Source organism: Neomonachus schauinslandi, unplaced genomic scaffold, assembly GCF_002201575.2.
Source record: "Neomonachus schauinslandi unplaced genomic scaffold, ASM220157v2 HiC_scaffold_116, whole genome shotgun sequence".
Lineage (NCBI taxonomy): Eukaryota > Metazoa > Chordata > Mammalia > Carnivora > Phocidae > Neomonachus > Neomonachus schauinslandi.
The window spans coordinates 1-18,782 of NW_025408817.1; the positions used below are offsets into that span (position 1 = coordinate 1).

Consider the following 18,782-nt stretch of genomic DNA (forward strand, 5'->3'; position numbering starts at 1 on the left):
GAAATACCCATGTGGAGTCTGTGCTCACCTCATTCACACAGAGAGCTTCTGGAAACAGAACCGCTAAAAAGAAAAGGTCTCCCAGCAGCAGGAGCATCAGGGTTTGCTTGGGAGCACGACACAGGTGAGCGTGGGGCTGGGCCAGCCCCTGGTGGCACTGCTACTTGGGAGGAGCCCCTCTGCCTTTGTATCAGTTATTAAAAACAGAATTTGGACCCTTTGGTCAGGCTCCCCCAAATTCTTCTAAGAAGTGAGCATGTTCAACGGCTTGAGCTTTGTTTTGGCAACCCCCTGCCCAAAGTTGCTTACGGACTGTTCTTCACCTTGTTTCCAAGGCTGTGCAACACAAAGTAGACTCTGTTTTGAGGAGGTGGAAGTTAAGTATACATTTATTTTTGACTGTGACTTGTTTAGGACCCCATTTTACAAAATACCTTGTTTCCTTTATTATTGTTTCTGCAAAGGAAAGTTTATTAAAATTGTCCTAGTTTGAATAGAGAACAGTTTTATTAATTAGGGCTTATTTTGAAAAATTCTGAGTTTAATTCAAGTGTATGCCAGTACCTTCCAAACTAAGGTAATTTTCAGAGACAGTGTTCTTATCACATGGCTTAGAGAAATTCTGGAATATTCCTATTCAAAGATTCCTTATTAATGAATGTCTTTGACTTAAATTTAACCAAAAACTGGAACATTATTCTTTGTACATTTTCATTATATACTGTTAACAAGCTTTGTTGCAAACAAATAAAATACTTAAGCTATTTGTTAAAATAATAGTAAGAATTTAGGCCTCAGGACCTATGGCTGTCATTGGTGAAGCGCATGATACTTGATCTCAGGGTTGTAAGTTTGAGCCCCATGTTTGGTGTAGAGATTTCTTTTTAAAAATCTTTGTAAATAATTTATGTGTTCGTATTGTATCTAATGTTCATTTTCACACTCGACATCATCTAGCTTTCTCCGATGTTATCATCTACACAGTTGGTAGTTTTACACTTTACTTTTAGGTCTAGATTTATTTATTTACATCAGGATGTCCAGTTGTTCCAGCGTTGATTTTTTTTCTTTTTTTTTTTTTTTTGGATGATCCTAAATAACTTCGAGGAAGTGTAGACCAGTTATGGTTCCTACTGTGGTCTCAGGCCCTCCCCAGCCTTGCTGCAGGACAAGACTTGAGAAGGGAATTTTGTCTTTTGTGTCATCCTGGTGCCTGTCCTTAATTTACTGATTTGTTCTGAGACCCACAGCACTGGTGTTTTAATCCTGTTTCTGTCGCTAACCATGTGATTTTGGCCAAGTCACTTTATCTTTCTGGGCTTCAGTTTCTTTTTCTGTAAGAACAAAACAAAGATTGGACTAGGTCCTCTAAAAGCCTCTCCCTGGAACTAGACTGTCACATATTGACTCCAAGCCTTCCTGTAATAGGCTAAGACTTAGCTGGGGAGGGTTGTTGAGGATCGTATTTGAAAATAAAAATTCCTGATGTAGAAGACAAATACTTTGTCATCAGCTTGTCTTATATTTCACTTTTCATTGGATAAAAACAAAACAAAACAAACAAAGAAACTTGTCATTTCTAGTGAAATAGACATTTACATTCCTGTTCAGAGAAAAAAAGAAAAAGGCCACCTCAACTAACACATGTTTTTACAGTGTATATTCACTTAAAGCAGTACAGAGTGGATTAACATGTGGCTGTTGTATTTACATTATTAAAAGCTATGTATATATGTATCAGCTTGGACTTGTTTTTCAGTTTCTCCAGTATATTATCAAAAAAGGTTGAAGCTCAAGAAGTGGTTTAAATAAACTTTCTGCTAGCTTTCCTTATCATGAGGGAAAAAGAGGTAGGACGTGTGGAGAAGTGAATCCGAGGTAATATTTGGGAAGATAGACGGTTGGGGAGGGGACCTCCATCATCCGCTTCTGGCAAGTGATAGAGCACCTGAGCACAAAATTGTAACTTTGAGTAGTCTGCTTCGCCGAGGGACGTTGCTGCAGTGGTTAAGCGGGTGGGTGGAACCCTTGTGGGACAGTGTGGTCTCAAGACCCTCGGAGTCACAGAAAGACTGGGGGTGCCTGAGTGTGGCCGAGCTCCCAGGTAGCAGAGCGGGGAAGCCGGCTACAGAGACAGAGCCGAGGAGTCAGCTCTCAGCTCAGGGTTGCCATAAACTGTGATCTGGGGCACAGTCGGGCCATTGCTCCTCCAGCAGGGACCCAACAAGTGGCAGATCCGGGGAGACTCCCCTTCTTCCCCTGGGAGGAGCAGTGCAGGAGCCACCACAGGAATCTGCTGGGTTCGGAGACTCCACATGGGATCATGTGCCAGAGATAGATATGCTCCGTCACAGGCCGAGTGATCACGGGGTGCAGCCAGAGACTGGAGAGATGGGAGTGATTGACTGCTTTTTTCTGGGGGCTCACTGAGGAGTGGGGCCCTGAGTTCTCGGCTCCTCGGGGCGGAGATTGGGAGGCCGCCATTTTCACTCTCTGTCTCCAAAGCTCTACAGAAAGCTTGCAGGGAACAATAGCTCCTGAGAGCAAACCCGAGCAGATTACTTAGCGCTGCCCCCAGCAAGGGCAGGGTGATTACTCCTCGGGAAAAGACATTTGAGAACCTCGGCAACAGGACCCTTCACCAAAAGATCAGCAAGAACAGCCAGCCGAGGGGCACCTGGGTGGCTCAGTCGTTAGGCGTCTGCCTTCGGCTCAGGTCATGATCCCAGGGTCCCACATCAAGTTCCCTGCACCTCTGGAAGCCTGCTTCTCCCTCTCCCACTCAGCCTGCTTGTGTTCCCTCTCTCACTGTGTTTCTCTCTGTCAAATAAATAAATAAAATCTTAAAAAAAAATCAGCCAGCCATGACCAAGTTTACCAATCAATGAGAATGGCAGATCTCCAGCACTAGGGGAATACAGCACATGGATTTCATGGCTTTTTTTCCCATGATTCTTGGTCTTTCAAAGTGAATATTTTTAATTTTCTTTTTTCTTTTGCTTTTTTTTTTAAATTTTTCTTTTCCCTTTTTCAACCAACAACTTATCATTCCCTTTTTTAAAAAAAAATATTTTTCATTTAAGAGTCATATTCTATCCCTTCATAGTATTTTAACGTTATTTTTGGTATATATATATATATATGTTGTTCTCTCTAAAATTTTGGAATACAGTTTCTTCTAACAGACCAAAATATACCCTAAATCTCTAGTGTATGGCTTTGTTCTAGTCTCCTGCCTGATCACATTCTCGCCCTCTTTTTTATTTTTTATTCCTCTTCTTTCTTTTTTCAAACAACTTCTTATCAATTCTTTTATAATTTTCATCTTTCCAGTCATATTCCATTGCTTCATCATATTTAACCTTATTTTTGTACATATGTAAGTTTTTCTGTCTTTAAACTTTTGGGAGGCAGTTTCTTCTAACAGACCAAAATACACCCAAAATCTAGTGTGTGGCATTGATCTATGAACCAGCCTGATCATATTTGATCATATCCTTTTTTTTTTTAATCTTTTTCTTTTATTTTCTTTTTTTCTTTCCCTTTCTTTTCCCCCAGTTTCAGGTCTTTTCTGATTTGTTTAGTGTATATGTTTCTGGGGTCATTGTTACCCTCTTAGCATTTTGTTCTCTCATTCATCTATTGTGCTCTGCACAAAATGACAAGATGAAAAAAATCACCTACTCAATACAGACATTAGTACGATGTTGGACCTAGAGTTCAGAATCATGATTTTAAAGATACTAGCTGGGCTTGAAAAAAGCATGGGAGATATTAGAGAAACCCTTTCTGGAGAAATAAAAGAACTAAAACCTAACCAAGTCGAAATCAAAAAGGCTATTAATGAGGTGCAATCAAAAATGGAGCTCTAACTGCTAGGATAAATGAGGCAGAAGAAAAAATTAGTGATATAGAAGACCAAATGTTGGAAAATAAGCTGAGAAAAAGAGAGATAACCAACTACTGGATCACGAGGGCAGAATTCGAGAGATAAGTGATACCATAAGACGAAACAATATTAGAATAATTGGGATCCCAGAAGAAGAACAAAGAGGGAGAGGGGCAGAAGGTATATTGGAGCAAATTACAGCAGAGAACTTCCCTAATTTGGGGAAGGAAACAGGCATCAAAATCCAGGAGGCACAGAGAACCCCCTTCAAAATCAATAAAAATAGGTCAACACCCCAACATCTAATAGTAAAACTTATGAGTCTCAGAGACAAAGAGAAAATCCTGAAGGCAGCTCGGGACAAGAGGTCTGTAACCTACAATGGTAGAAATATTAGATTGGCAACAGACCTATCCACAGAGACCTGGCAGGCCAGAAAGGACTGGCAGGATATCTTCAGAGCACTAAATGAGAAAAATATGCAGCCACGAATACTATATCCAGCTAGGCTGTCATTGAAAATAGAAGGAGAGATAAAAAGCTTCCAGGACAAAGAAAAACTAAAGGAATTAGCAAACACAAAACCAGCCCTACAGGAAATCTTGAAAGGGGTCCTCTAAGAAAAGAGAGAGCCTAAAAGCAACATAGACCAGAAAGGAACACAGACAATATACAGTAACAGTCACCTTACAGGCAATACAATGGCACTAAATTCCTATCTTTCAGTAGTTACCCTGAATGTAAATGGGCTAAATGCTCTAATCAAAAGACATAGGCTATCAAATTGGATTAAAAAACAAGACCCATTGATATGCTGTCTGCAAGAGACTCATTTTAGACCCAAAGACACCCCCAGATCAAAAGTGAGGGGGTGGAAAGCCATTTCCAATGCTAATGGACACCAAAAGAAAGCTGGTATGGCAATCCTTATATCAGACAAATTAGATTTTAAACCAAAGATTATAAGAGATGAGGAAGGACACTATATCCTACTTAACGGGTCTATCCAACAAGAAGATCTAACAATTGTAAATATCTATGCCTCTAAAACGGGAGCAACTACTTATATAATATAAAAAATATTTTTCTTCTTTGCACTAATTTTTAGGATAAAATGCTAAAAATGTTACAAAATGTAACCCTATATGTGTACCTAAAACAAGACACAATTTTAATACACACATTAAATATTTTGTGTTTGCTTCTAGAAAGGATGAGTACTTTCATTGTACCACAACTAATTTATATATGTCAGTGTATGTATATATATTTCTCACTTCAGTAACAAAGGTTTCAAAACAAACTATTCAATGAACAATGGATATTTCAAGTGGAGTTCTGAAAAGTTTTGTTTTTTTCTTCGAAACTTCCAGGTGAGGGCAGAGTGATGCATGTCGTTGTACTGGTTTGGGATTTAATGTAGTTCTGACATTTTGTTTCCCAAATTCCCTCTCAGTTAAGTTTGAAAGGGGGCAAAAACAGAAGTTGCTTGTGCCTGCTGGATTGTTTTTGGCCCCTCTACATCACTTTCTCTGTACAGAGGTGTAGCCCTCTCACTCAGACATTCACAATACAAAAAAGATCCAGGAGAACTAGGACAGGGATGCAATTAATGTATGGAGGTTCTTACATGCAATATTTGTTTACATCATTGTGCAAGAAAACAGGGATGGTGGATTTCAAAGGGAAGTGTTTTCATGATTTAGAGCTCATATTAATAGAAACTGAATGCTAGTTCTTCAATAACTCTTAATAAACGTTATTCTTACTAAATAATATTTAATGCATTGAGTATATCAAATAAGTTACATAATGTATTAGTATATTAAAATACATAATAACATATAATTTATTAAATACTAAAATACATTGGTTTATGTTTCTGTTTTATTGAGGTATAATTGATATAATTCTACTGTTCTTAGGTGTACTGCATAAAAATTTGATATATCTATATATTATAAAATAATTATCAAAATAAGCTTAGTTATCATCTGTCACCACACAGAGCTACAATTCATTTTGTTATGATGAGAACTACTAAAACCTACACTCTCAGCCACTTTCTTATTTACAACAGACCATTGTTAGCTACAGTCACCATGCTCTACATTAATTACATCACAGGACTTACTTATTTTTAACTTATGTATCATATAACTGGAATTTTTACCTCTTGAACACCTGCACCCATTTTGCCTATAATTTTTATGAATTTTTGATAGCTGCTTGTAACCTTGGAATTATAATTTTACTGTTTCATGAAATAGAAAAGTTATATGGATAGATCCCATATAACGTGATTGTATTATAAAAGTCAATTTTTATAAGTTCTTAGAATTTTTCATGGGAGGGAACAGTGCATTTCTGGATGTATGTATTTATAAAACAAATACCTGTAAAACTTTTTTTTATTTTCATTGGAGGTTTGGAAAAATCCACTTTCCACTCTTGATGGATAGAAACTTTGATTTTCTTTCTAAAGATATGACTAATGGATAATCTCTAAGCACTGAATACTGATATAGAAAACACATGCTTCAAGCATTTTTATTACTATCTTTAATGGAGAAAGTTACTTGGAGCATATTTTTCATTGCCTTCAGAACATCTTTATTCCTAAAACTGTAGATGATAGGGTTCAGTGTGGGTGTGAGGATGGTATAGAATATTGCCAAATATTTGTCCTGGCCCAGAGTGTGGTATGATTTGGGTCTCATGTATGTGAAAATAAATGGCCCATAGTACATTGTGACCACAATCATGTGGAAAGAACAGGTAGAAAATGACTTTTTCCGTGCTTCTGATGATTTCATTTGAAGAACAGTAAGGAGAATTTGGACATAAGAAGCAAGGATTAGGGAGGAAGGGAGAAAAATTAAGAAAAATTAAGCCACTTACATAAACTCCTCGTTCATAGAGTGCTGTGTCCACACAGGACAACTTCAACATGGCAGGGACTTCACAGAAAAAGTGATCAATGGCTCTTGGGCCACAGAAGGGCAACTGGAGTGCATAAGCTGTGTGGACTATGAAGTTGACGGTCCCAACAATCCAGGACCCTCTAGCCATGAGAATGCGGACATAGTCATTCATAAGAATGGGATAGCGCAGTGGGTGACAGATGGCTACATAGTGATCGTAAGACATTGCCGCCAGGACAAGGCACTCACCACCCAGGAGGGTGAGGGATAGAAATATCTGGAAGCCACAACCTGCGAATGAAATAGTTCTGCTGCCTGACAGAAAGTCAGTGACCATTTTGGGAACAATGTTGGAAATATGCAAGATGTCCATGAAAGACAGATGGCTGAGCAGGAAATACATTGGAGTATGGAGTCTTGAGTCCCTGAGGATAAGGAGGATCATGATTGTGTTTTCTGTTATAGCCATAATAAAAATGATGAATATAAAGGAGATGAAAACTAGACTTGATTGAGAAGAAGAAAAGAGTCCTAAAAGAATGAAATCACTGGTGAAACTGTGATTCTCATGCCCCATCATGAACTCCACTCTTTTCCTAAAATAGAAAAAAATAGAGCTAAAATGCAGTGGCATAAATCTCAAACTCATTTACATTTAGAATCATAATAAAATGAGAGTGATGCATATTTTGCAGTTCAAGTCAACAGACTCTCAACCAGCTTTGGAAGTGGGCTTGGTTTACAACATGGCCATTTATTTGTTTGAATCAACTGATGATATTGGTCTATTGAGAAAGCTGTTAGCTCCATGTAGTCTTAATTCCGTATTCTTAAATGCAGTTCAATCTTTTGTCAAAGGTCACTTTTTAAATGAGACCTACCCTGAACAGTGTACTTAAAATCTCAGTAACCCCCGACTTGCCTATTTCTCCTTACTGTGCTGTCCTTTGATGTATTCTGCAAATCACTTTTCATCTTTTACATATTCAATAAACTTATGAACTAAATTTATTTTTTATGGTCATTCTAACTCATCAGAACTTAAACTTCCCAATGTGAAATCATTGTTTTGCCCTCTGTATAAACTGAATGGCTACACAATGCCTGGTATATAGTAGTTGCTCAATATTATCCCTTAAAAACCTGAATAAATGAGTAGCATATGGAACTCAATTTTCTGTCTCATTTTTTATTTGGATAAAGCTTAAAGAAAATGAAATGTATTATTTATACATCTTTCTAAAATCATCAGTAATGATATACTATAAAAACTAGCTTAATCTGTATTTATAATTTAATCTGTAATTTGTAAATATCAGCATTTAAATGTAAAAAATGAAAATTTTATTCAGTTAAAATGAGAATATATTTTAATTGGGCCAGTTTTATTAACTCCTCAAAATTGAATTATATTTCATTAATTCTTTATACAGAGAATCATATTGTTTCCTAAATAATGAAATTGTTTAGATGTGGGTAGTGACTTAAGTGTTCCCTTTACTCTATGTGCACAAATTCACTATGTATGATCTATCTCTCCAATAAATAGATATACATGCATACATACTTATACACACAGAGAGAATTTCAGAAAACACTGCTGCAAATCATGAAAAATAAATAACATATAAAACAAGTTATTTGCCTTCTTTAAGAACTATTCATAAGTTTGGGGTTCCTGTCTGGCTTAGTCAGTAGAGCATGTGACCCTTGATCTCAGGGTTGTACGTTCAAGCACCATGAATCTTAAAAACAACAACAAAAAAACTCTTTTAAGTTTGAAGGAAATGTGTTTTGGTTTTCCCTTTGGGAAGCAAATGTACAAATATGTCCCTGATAAAATATAAATAATGTGTATTTTTCTGTTTTATTTTAGTGATTATTGAGATTCTTCATTATGAAATAAACCTCTACACTCTATTTTGATGGCCTGGAATGTGACCACTGTTTTGCTATAACATTAGGAATATTAAAAGATTAACCTTTGAATGATGTTGCAGATATATACATGTTTAAGTAGGTCTTGCTGTTTTGACTGGTTTGACCAACAGCTCAGTAAAATTTGGTAAGGACATGGATTGAGATTTAAGGGCATCGATGCCTTCCATGAACTGGTGGATCATAAGTTAGTCTTTAAAATCTATGAATAAAAAAATCAATGAATATTATTGACAACTCAAATTCAATATATCATTATCCAAAGTTGTTGACTTTTTCTCACTGCCAAGAATAATTTTGTCATTCTGGTTTTCCATTTTCCATTAATGATTTCAATTGTTATGCTCATTCTCATCAAAAATCCATACTCAATTTTAGTGTTGAGAAGTGTGGGGGCATCTGAGAGACACAGTCAGTTAAATGCCCAGCTCTTGGTTTTGCCTCAGGTTGTCATATCAGGGTCATGAGATCAAGCCCCAGGTCAGGCTGTGCACACAGGTACAGAGTCTGCTTAACACTTTCCCTCCCTTTCCCTGTCTCTCTTTCTCTAAAATAAATAAATCTTAAAAAAAAAAAAAAAAAGAAAAGAAAAGTATATGTAATGTCTATTTTCTGCAGAACGCCATCACATAGTAGTCCCTGGCCTATTGTAGGTTCTCAGTAAATGTTTGTTCAAGGTATTTTTGATTATGGACTCTGATATCCAAAGTTATCCACAATATATCAATTATATTTACATTTTTAAGCAGTTTGTGCTGCCTCTACAAGAATATTTTGTCTACATTTTTTCTTCAGCTATTAGAAGTACTCCATAATAAATTCAACAACTACTTCATCTTCTAGGTTCTGCTACTTTCTTTCCACTTCCATGGGGCACCTGAAGTTCAAGAGCTGAGCTGAGATCGAGTCCAGTGCTTAACCAACTAAGCCACCCAGGTGTACAACCATCTTTTAAGAATCTTTGCCTAACTGGTCAATCAGGCATCTGGAATATCCTTCCATGATGCTAGAATGATAGATAAAATGATACCTTCTAGGCCATCCAGAATGTTGAATGAAATCTGTTCTTGAATCCAAAGAGGTATACTCTAATGGTGAGCTTCCTAACACTATGTTTAAAAGAGGGAAGACAAATGTTACATATCCTGTAAAATCTTCCAAATCTCTGCTACCCTTATAAAGTTATAGTCCCTTTCTCTCTATGTGACATTAAATATTCTCTGTCTAATAATACTACATGTAAGTAAAGAGATGTAACATGCAGTTTACACCATCCTAACCTCTAGAAGTTTGGAGACTAATTATAGAAGATGCTGTCATCATTAGATACCAGGTCTTTAGCTATAAACACAGTCATATCCCAAACTTGCCTCCCAGGTAAAAGAAAGGCTTCCATGCACTTTACCTAGTGAATGCAATATGCTCAAATATTTTTTACCATTTTACATTTGTCAAGATTTTGAAAATTCATTATGCAGCACTCATTTGACTTAACTAGTTTGAAAAATATTCTTTTCATTTTTCTGTCACATCTCTCAGTACATGAATAAAACATTCAGAATATCTCCTTAAATTTAAACAGAAGGGAAATTACATTTAAATAGAAGGAAACTATTCAATAAAATTAGTAAGACTACACATCTATTCAATTATTTGTATGTTCCTACATTACATCTTTATATTAAAATTTTGACTGTAAGATGAAAGGCAAAAATAATAGATCATTACTTCCTGAGTAATATTTATCTTGAGGTGTTTAATGTAGAAATCCTGGGAATATTAAGTCTGATATACATGCTTATATTTATACTAAAAGATAATGCTACTTTTATTTTGGGATGTATTCTAAAAATGTATGATATCAATGACCAAAATGATATAGCTATTATAAGCACTGTCTTCAAATACCAGACTTACATGGTTGGTGTGCAATTGATTCCAGTTAAATGGTCTTTGCTGATAATTCACTGTAATGGAATTTCATAGAAGAGGCAGAGTTCTAACAATGGATTTCCCTAAATATGGATGGAATAAAATCATTGCTTATTTAAAGGAGTTGACATGAAAAATGCATACCATAAATGTACGATAGTGTGACTTTCCCTAGGAATGGGTATGCTACTGACCCAAATGATTATATTAAGAGAGTAGTAATATAAGTGAAAAACTTCCATGATTTGAAGAGATAAACAAGAAAATACAATGCAAATACAGTATCTTTGAAATTTATATTGTCTTATTATACAACACATCAATCAGACATGAAATTTTATCTGAAATGAATTTTTATCAAATCAAATTTTTTATCAAATGAATTTTTATCAAAGGTTTTTTTCTAGACTCAGAGACAACACAGTATATAACACAGATGCATGCACATACGCAGGTACATACATGCACACGCAGAGCAGAGCTTAGCACTTAGTCGTTACATAGGGACAAGGATTATTACTGTTGTTTTTATTATTGTTTCTAAAATTGCCGTATTAGTATTTCTATAATTATTTTGGTTTATTTTTTATTAATTTTTCATTATGTTCAGTTAGCCAACACACTTTATATTTTAAATAAGCATTTAAACTACTATATTCTAGAAAGAGAGAGTAGTATCCAGGATATGAGAGTATATAACCGAGTAAAGAAATACAATTCGATGTTGTGAGTCAGAAGCAGATTGTGTACTCTGCCTGGTGAAACTGGTCCATGAGGTTCTCTGGGGGAAGTGGACTTGCAGTTTGCTGAATGACAGCGTGTGGTTTGTTTCCCACCCACATACACAAACACAGGCATGTGTGGAGAGCTAAGCAATGCTCCTTATTATGAAATCAATCCGCTGAGCTGCTCACAATTTCATTCTATACTAGCTAATTGACATTATAATGAACTAACAATTTTGTTTTTGTCCTTTTGATTTTTCAGGACACCGAATCATACACCAAAGAATTGTTGCATGGCCAACTTGTATCTATTCGTTGTTGCTGCCATGCCAGTTTAAGGGAGTCTGGTGAGTAGTCTCTCACAGTGACATCAAACTCACCATGCCTAACAATGAACTGCCAAAGTCCCCTGAAGCGTGTATCACCATTGGTACCACCATTTACAACAGCCCGAGCCAGAAATCAGAAAAAAAAAAAAATGTTATCCCAACTTTTCTTTATCTCTGCACTCCTCCATATAAAAATCACCATCTCTTACTAACTCTCCTGACATGAATGTCTCCCATGGTTATTCCTCTTCATGGTACTACAGTCCATGGTCGTCATGGTGACTCTAAAGCATCTATTCTATCCTTTGTTAGTTGAATGTCTAGATCTGTATGGGTTCAGTACTGTCCACATACGATCACACACTTCACAGCTCTTTTTGAAGTCAGAAGAGTGTGGCCGATGAAGTCAGTTTCAGACAATGACAATGGCAGAGATTTGGGACTGGAAGCACACTTTTCTCACTCCTTTGGCCTGTGAGTTACATCTACAGGTGATGATGTGTGGTCCTACATTCTTTCTGGAAGATCTGTACATGAAATAAAACCCGGGAGTTTAGGAGCCAATTTATTATTCACAATAATGTGTGAATATTAATGAAAAGTAACTCACCAAATTGTTAAAAAAATAATTTGGGAAGGGAAAAGGCAAGACATTTCCGTGATGTGTTCTTGCTCTCCTTAGCATTCGTATTGGGTCATACATTTTTTTGGATAATGGATCTAGGATAATTCCAGTGTGCTTTATTCAAAATGCATAACACATCCTTTTATGACATAGAATTTCAAAGAATTCTAATATTGTAAAGATAATTCAAGTAAATGTCTGCCTCCAGTTTCTCCCCCTATGAGTACACTTTTTGTCTAGTCTAGGTTATTCTATCTGGAACACTGTTTTGAGCATGCAGAAAATCTGCTAGATTACACTGAATGCACATTCCATTCTATATACGTTAAAAATAATAATCAGACAAACAAGCAACAACAAAATCTCCCTATCTCTAGTCCCCATTTCCATTGAAACTAAAGTAATTATATTTACATAATATTGTCTTTCTTGCATCTTTGCCACACTCATTTTCTTTCTTCCACATAAACAGTCTTCCTCACCATTTCTAACCCCTTTAAAGTCTCCCAAAATCTAGGGGTTGATGTAAACATATCCTTCCATGGAGACTTCCGTGCTCTCTTTAGACCATTCTTCCTTGCTTCTCTTTCTTGTATAGAACTGGGCAGCTCTGTCAGAGCATCCGCTTTCATCTACAGCTGCACTGTCTGAGTTTATGTTTGCTCTATGCACCCTGAATGTGACCTACTCATCTCTTCCTTCCCTAGCCCCTAATGTCTCCCAAGGGCCCTCTTCTCTCACTTCATTAATGTTACCAATTTCATACGACCGAGGACAGAGCCTTGTTGATGTATTACTTCACACCTAACACACTGGGCTCACTTGCTCCCCAGATGCTACCATGAGGCCCCTCCTCATTGGTGCCTAGCCATTGCCCACACCATTCGCATATCGGCCTCAATGTCACTGCTTCCAGAATGACAGAGGCATGGTGTGATGCCCCGATCCAGAAATTTGCTTTGAAGTAGCTGAGAGTTTGCAAGGACAAGGGGGATAAATGATTTGGGAGGACCAAGGAAAAGCAGGGAGGACACCTACCCCGTTGGAAGCCTGTGTCATGTAGCTTCTGGAGGAGAAAATAGCTACTCTTTGATGGGTGACATGGGCTGCCATATTCCCAGAGGACAGCTGGGGAGGGAAATGAAGGAAACAGGAGGAAACTGTTTGTGTGGAGAGGGGTGGGGGCATTGAGACAGACAGGCATTCCTCAGGATAGAGCAGAAAAAATCCTGGTGTCAGAGACAGAAGGGTGGATTAAATAAAGTGAGATGAAACATTTGTTAAAGAAAAAAAAATCCTGCCTTTCTGAACCCTTCCCCATTATACCTTCTATTCTTAGCATATTTTATTCCCATTTTTCAAAGCCTGAGAGCATATTGTCTGTTCAGGGAACTGTGTGTGGTCTGCCTCTTACATTAGATACCAGCGTTAGAGAAGGCCACTAGGCTGACCTCACTTGCTGCAGCATGGAGAGTCTCCTGGGTGTTTGTGGAGTCAACGAATGAACCTTCTTATCCCACAGACAGCCTACTACAGAGAGGCAGATAAGAAGATGGAATTGTTTTATATGAGCGATTATGCTTATTTTTATTCCTGATAGGTTCATAAGTCAATTAAATGATTATTGATAAACTAAATATGAAAGTAAAAGTAACAAGGGGCACCTGAGTGGCAGCAGGTTGAGCTTCTGACTCTTGGTTTCAGCTCAGGTCATGATCTCCGTGTCATGGGATCAGCCCCCTATCAGGCTCCATGCTCAGCTTAGAATCTGCTTGTCCCTCTTCCTCTGCTCTTCCCCCGCTCATGCTCTCTGACTCTCTCTCAAATAAATAAATAAATAAATAAATAAATAAATAAATAAATAAATAAATAAATAAATAAATAAAATCTTAAAAAAAGTAAATGTAACAAAGCATAGTTAATTTACTGTTCTTATACATCATTATTATGACAGCTATACGTTAATGAGGTAATATAATTGACATAGAGTGTTATATTAGTGTCAGATGTACACCATAGTGATTCAACACTTCCATACATCACCTAATGCTCATCTCAAGTGCACTCCTTAATCCCCGGCACCTATTTTATCCATTGCCCCTCCAACCTCACTCCAGGAAGCATCAGTTTGTTTCTCTAGAGTTAAGAGTCTGTTTCTTGTTTTTTTTCTCTATTTTTTCCCTTTGCTTATTTGTTTTGTTTATTAAATTCCACGTATGAGTGAAATCATATGGTATTTGTCTTTGACTTACTTCATTTAGCAAAATACTCTCTGGCTCCATTAAATTTGCTCCACAAAATTTGCATTTTGTCATTTAAATAAAAAATTGTATTTTTTATTTAAGTTTTTTATGTTTTTTATAAGTTTTTTAAGTTTTTTATGGCTGATTATCTATCATCTATCTATTATCTATCTATCTATCATCTATCATCTATTTATTATCTATCTGTGGCTGATCTCTCCACAATATAAATTAGATGTTATAATCCCTACTATTATTTTGTTATTTTAAATTAGTTCCTTAAGTATGTTATTAATTATTTTATATGTTTGTTGCTCCCATGTTGAGTGCATAAATATTTGCAATTGTTAGGTCTTCCTGTTGATTGTCCCCTTTATTATGATATAGTACGCTTCTTTATCTCTGGTTGCATTCTTTGATATAAATTCTAATTGTCCAATATCTGTGTTACTACTCTGGCTTTCTTCTGATATCCAGGTGCTTGGTAAGTATTTCTCTATCCTTTCATTCTCTATCTGCAGGTGTCTTTGGATCTAATATTAGTCTTTTGTAGTCAGCATATACATGGGTCTTGTTTTATTATCCATTCTGACAACCTATGTCTTTTGATGGAGCCTTTATCCATTTACATTCAAAGTCATTATTGATATGTATTTATAGCCATTTCATTACTTCTTTTGTAATTTTTTTTTTCTGGAGGTTTTCTCTGATCTATTATGGTCTTTGACACTTTTGGTCTCTCCTGTCCACTCAGAGTCCCCTTTACTATTTCTTGAAGGGCTGGTTTAGTTGTCAGGTACTTCTTTAGTTTTTGTTTGTCTTGGAAACTCTTTATTTGTCTTTCTAGTCTGAATGACTGTCTTCCTGTGTACAGTATTCTTTGCTGCAGATTTTTCCCATTCAGTACTTTGAATATATCATACCACTTCCTTTTGGCTTGCCATGGTTCTGTTGAGAAATCTGCAGCTAGGATTATGGGTGTTCCTTTGTAAGTTAATGACCTCTTTTGTCTTGCTGCTTTTAAGATTTTTTTAATTGCTATGTTTTGCAAATTTATTCACAATATGTCTTGATTACAATATGTTTCGTTGATTTTGGTGGGAGTTTTCTCTGCCTCCTGAATCTAGATGTCTGTATCCTTTCCCACTTTAAGGAAGTTTTCAGCCTTTATTTCTTCAGATGAATGTTCTGCCCCCCTTTCTCTCTCCTCTTCTTCTGGGACTCCTATAATAGAAATTTTATTACATTTGTCATGCACACAAGGGAGGGAAGGGCAGAAGGAGGACAAGCAGACTCCCCGCTGAATGGGGAGCCCAGCACAGGGTTCAATCCCAGGACCCCGAGATTATGCCTGAAACAAAGGCAGTCGCTTAACCAACTGAGCCACCCAGGTGCCCTGTGTATGATTCTTTTTAATGTGCTCTTGAACTGGGTTTGCTAGTATTTAATTGAGGCTTTTTTGCAACTATCTTCATTAGGGATATTTGCCTGTAGTTTTGTTTTTGTGGTGTCATTTTCTGGCCTTGGCTTAACAGTAACACTTCCCTGGTAAGATTGGTAAGATTATTTGCAAGTGTTCCCTACTCTTCTTTGATTACTGTTTCAGTCTTCCTGTTCTTTCTTCATTTAGATTTTTTATTTCTTTATGATTCAATCTTTGTAGATTGGATATTTTTAGGAATTTTTTTTTCTTTTTCTGTTATACAAATTTTTGTAGAGTAACTGTTAATAGAAGTTTCTTATGATTCCTTGTAATTTTGTATTATCTGTTGCTATGTCTCCTCTTTCATTTTTAATTTTGTTTATTTGATTTTTGTCCTTGTGTATCTAACAACAAAAAAAATAATTTTATCTTTTCAAAACCAGCTGTTAGTTTACTGCTGTTTTCTATTGCATTTGTGTCCTTGATTGCATTTCTTTCTTTTTTTTTTTAAGATTTTTATTTATTTGACAGAGAGAGACACAGTGAGAGAGGGAACACAAGCACGGGGAGTGGGAGAGGGAGAAGCAGGCCTCCCGCGGAGCAGGGAGCCCGATGCGGGGCTCGATCCCAGGACCCTGGGATCATGACCTGAGCCAAAGACAGACGCTTAACGATTGAGCCATCCAGGCACCCTGATTGCATTTATTTCTGAGGTAATTTTTATTTCTTCTTTCTTCTGGTAACTTGGGGTTAGTATGTTCTTCTTTTGTTAGTTTTTGAGGTATATAAATTTATTTATTTGAAATATTTATTTTTTTATTGATATAGGCTTTTAAAAAATACTGTATTTATTTATTTGACAGAGAGAGCACAAGCAGGGGGAGTAGCAGAGGGAGAGGGAGAAAAAGGCTCTCTGTGGAGCAGGGAGCCTGATGTGGGACTTGATCCCAGGACCCTGGGATCATGGGATCATGACCTGAGCTGAAGACAGAGGTTTAACTGACTGAGCCACCCAGGTGCCCCTTAATGTAGAATTTTATTGCAAGAAACTATTCTGTTAGAAATCCTTTTGCTGCATTATGTATATCATATTATATATTATATATACATATACATTATATATAATCTCAAATTATATTTTTGACCCATAGGTTGTTCAGGAGTGTGTTTGTATTTCGTATATTTGTAAATATTGCTTCTGCTATTGACTTCATTTTCCCACCTATGGGATCAGAAAATATACTTGATATAGTCAGTTCTTATATGAGTTAAAACTTGTTTTATGGCCTAATATATAATATATCCTACAGAATGTTCCATGTGGATTTGAGGAAAAAAATTGTGTATTGTTCTGATGTAGGACTGGCAATTCTTTGTATGTCTGTTAGGTCCATTCTCTCTAAAGCATTGTACAAGTCAGTGGTTCCGTTAATGATTTTCTCCCTGGATGATCCACCCATTGCTGAAAATGGGGTTTAAGTCACCTACTCCTATTGTATTGTGTCAATTTCACTCTTCATATCCACTAATATTGGCTTTCCATGTATATCTGTGTGTTTCTATGTTGTGTACATACACACCTCTTTATTATTAGCTATTAACCTTTTTTCTCTTGTGCCAGATTTTGACTTAAAGCATATATTCTCTTATATAAGCATATGTTTTCCTGCTATGTTTTGACCATTACTCGCATGGAAACTCTTCCGTCACCCTTTCAGTTTTACCCGATGTATGTCCTTAGAGATAAAGTTTGTCTCTTATACAGAGCATATTGTTGGATATTGGTATTTTGGTACTTTATCCATTCAGTCACTCTACATCTTTTGATTGGAGAATTTACTTATCGGGGCGCCTGGGTGGCTCAGATGGTTAAGCATCTGCCTTCAGCTCAGGTCATGATCCCAGGGTCCTGGGATCGAGCCTCACATCGGGCTCCTGGCTCAGCGGGGAGCCTGCTTCTCCCTCTCCCTCTGCCTCTCTCCCTGCTCATGCTCTCTCTCTCCCTCTCTGTATCTCTGTGTGTCAAATGAATAAATAAAATCTTTACAAAAATTACTTATTTATTTATGAGAGAGGGCACAAGCAGGAGAAGGACAGAGGGAGAGAGACAATCTCCTGATGAAGGGCTTGATCTCCTGATCCTGAAATTATGACCTGAACTGAAATCAAGAGTTGGACGATTGAATAACTGAACCACCCAGGCACCCCTTGACGGAAGAATATAATACATTTTTATTTACAGTAATTACTGGCAGTGACAGCCTTACTATTACATTGCAATTTTGGTAATTGTTCTCTGTTTTGTAGTTTGTTCCTGTCTTCTTTTTTGCTGTCTCCTTTGTGATTTCTTGATGTTTTCTACTTATGCTTAGATTCCTTTTTCTTTCTCTTTACTATAACTACTGTAGGTTTTAGCTTTGTGAATGCTACCAAGTGTACATAAAACATCTTAGAGTTATAACACTTCATTTTAGGTGATAAAATTAAATTCAATAGTATATAAAACCTCTGCATTTTTCCTACTCCTCCCCCAATGTTTTATTCTATTGATGCCAGACTTTATGTTCTTTTATATTGTGTATCCATTAACACCTTATTGTAGTTCGGATATTTTTAATAATTTTCTTGAAGGGCCTGTTACCAAGGACATTGCTGGGCTTGGATCCTACCTGGTCCTTGGGTGAAGTCATGTCCTCCAGGATCATAGTCAATAAGAATGAAACTGGGACAAGGTTCTACTCCAAGGTACACAGT

General features: G+C 36.7%; 1 pseudogene; it reads right to left on the minus strand.

Moving 5' to 3' along the window:
- Positions 1-6,474: 6,474 nt before the first annotated feature.
- On the minus strand, positions 6,475-7,393 carry LOC123323635 (annotated as a pseudogene).
- Between the last annotated feature and the right edge of the window lie 11,389 nt (positions 7,394-18,782).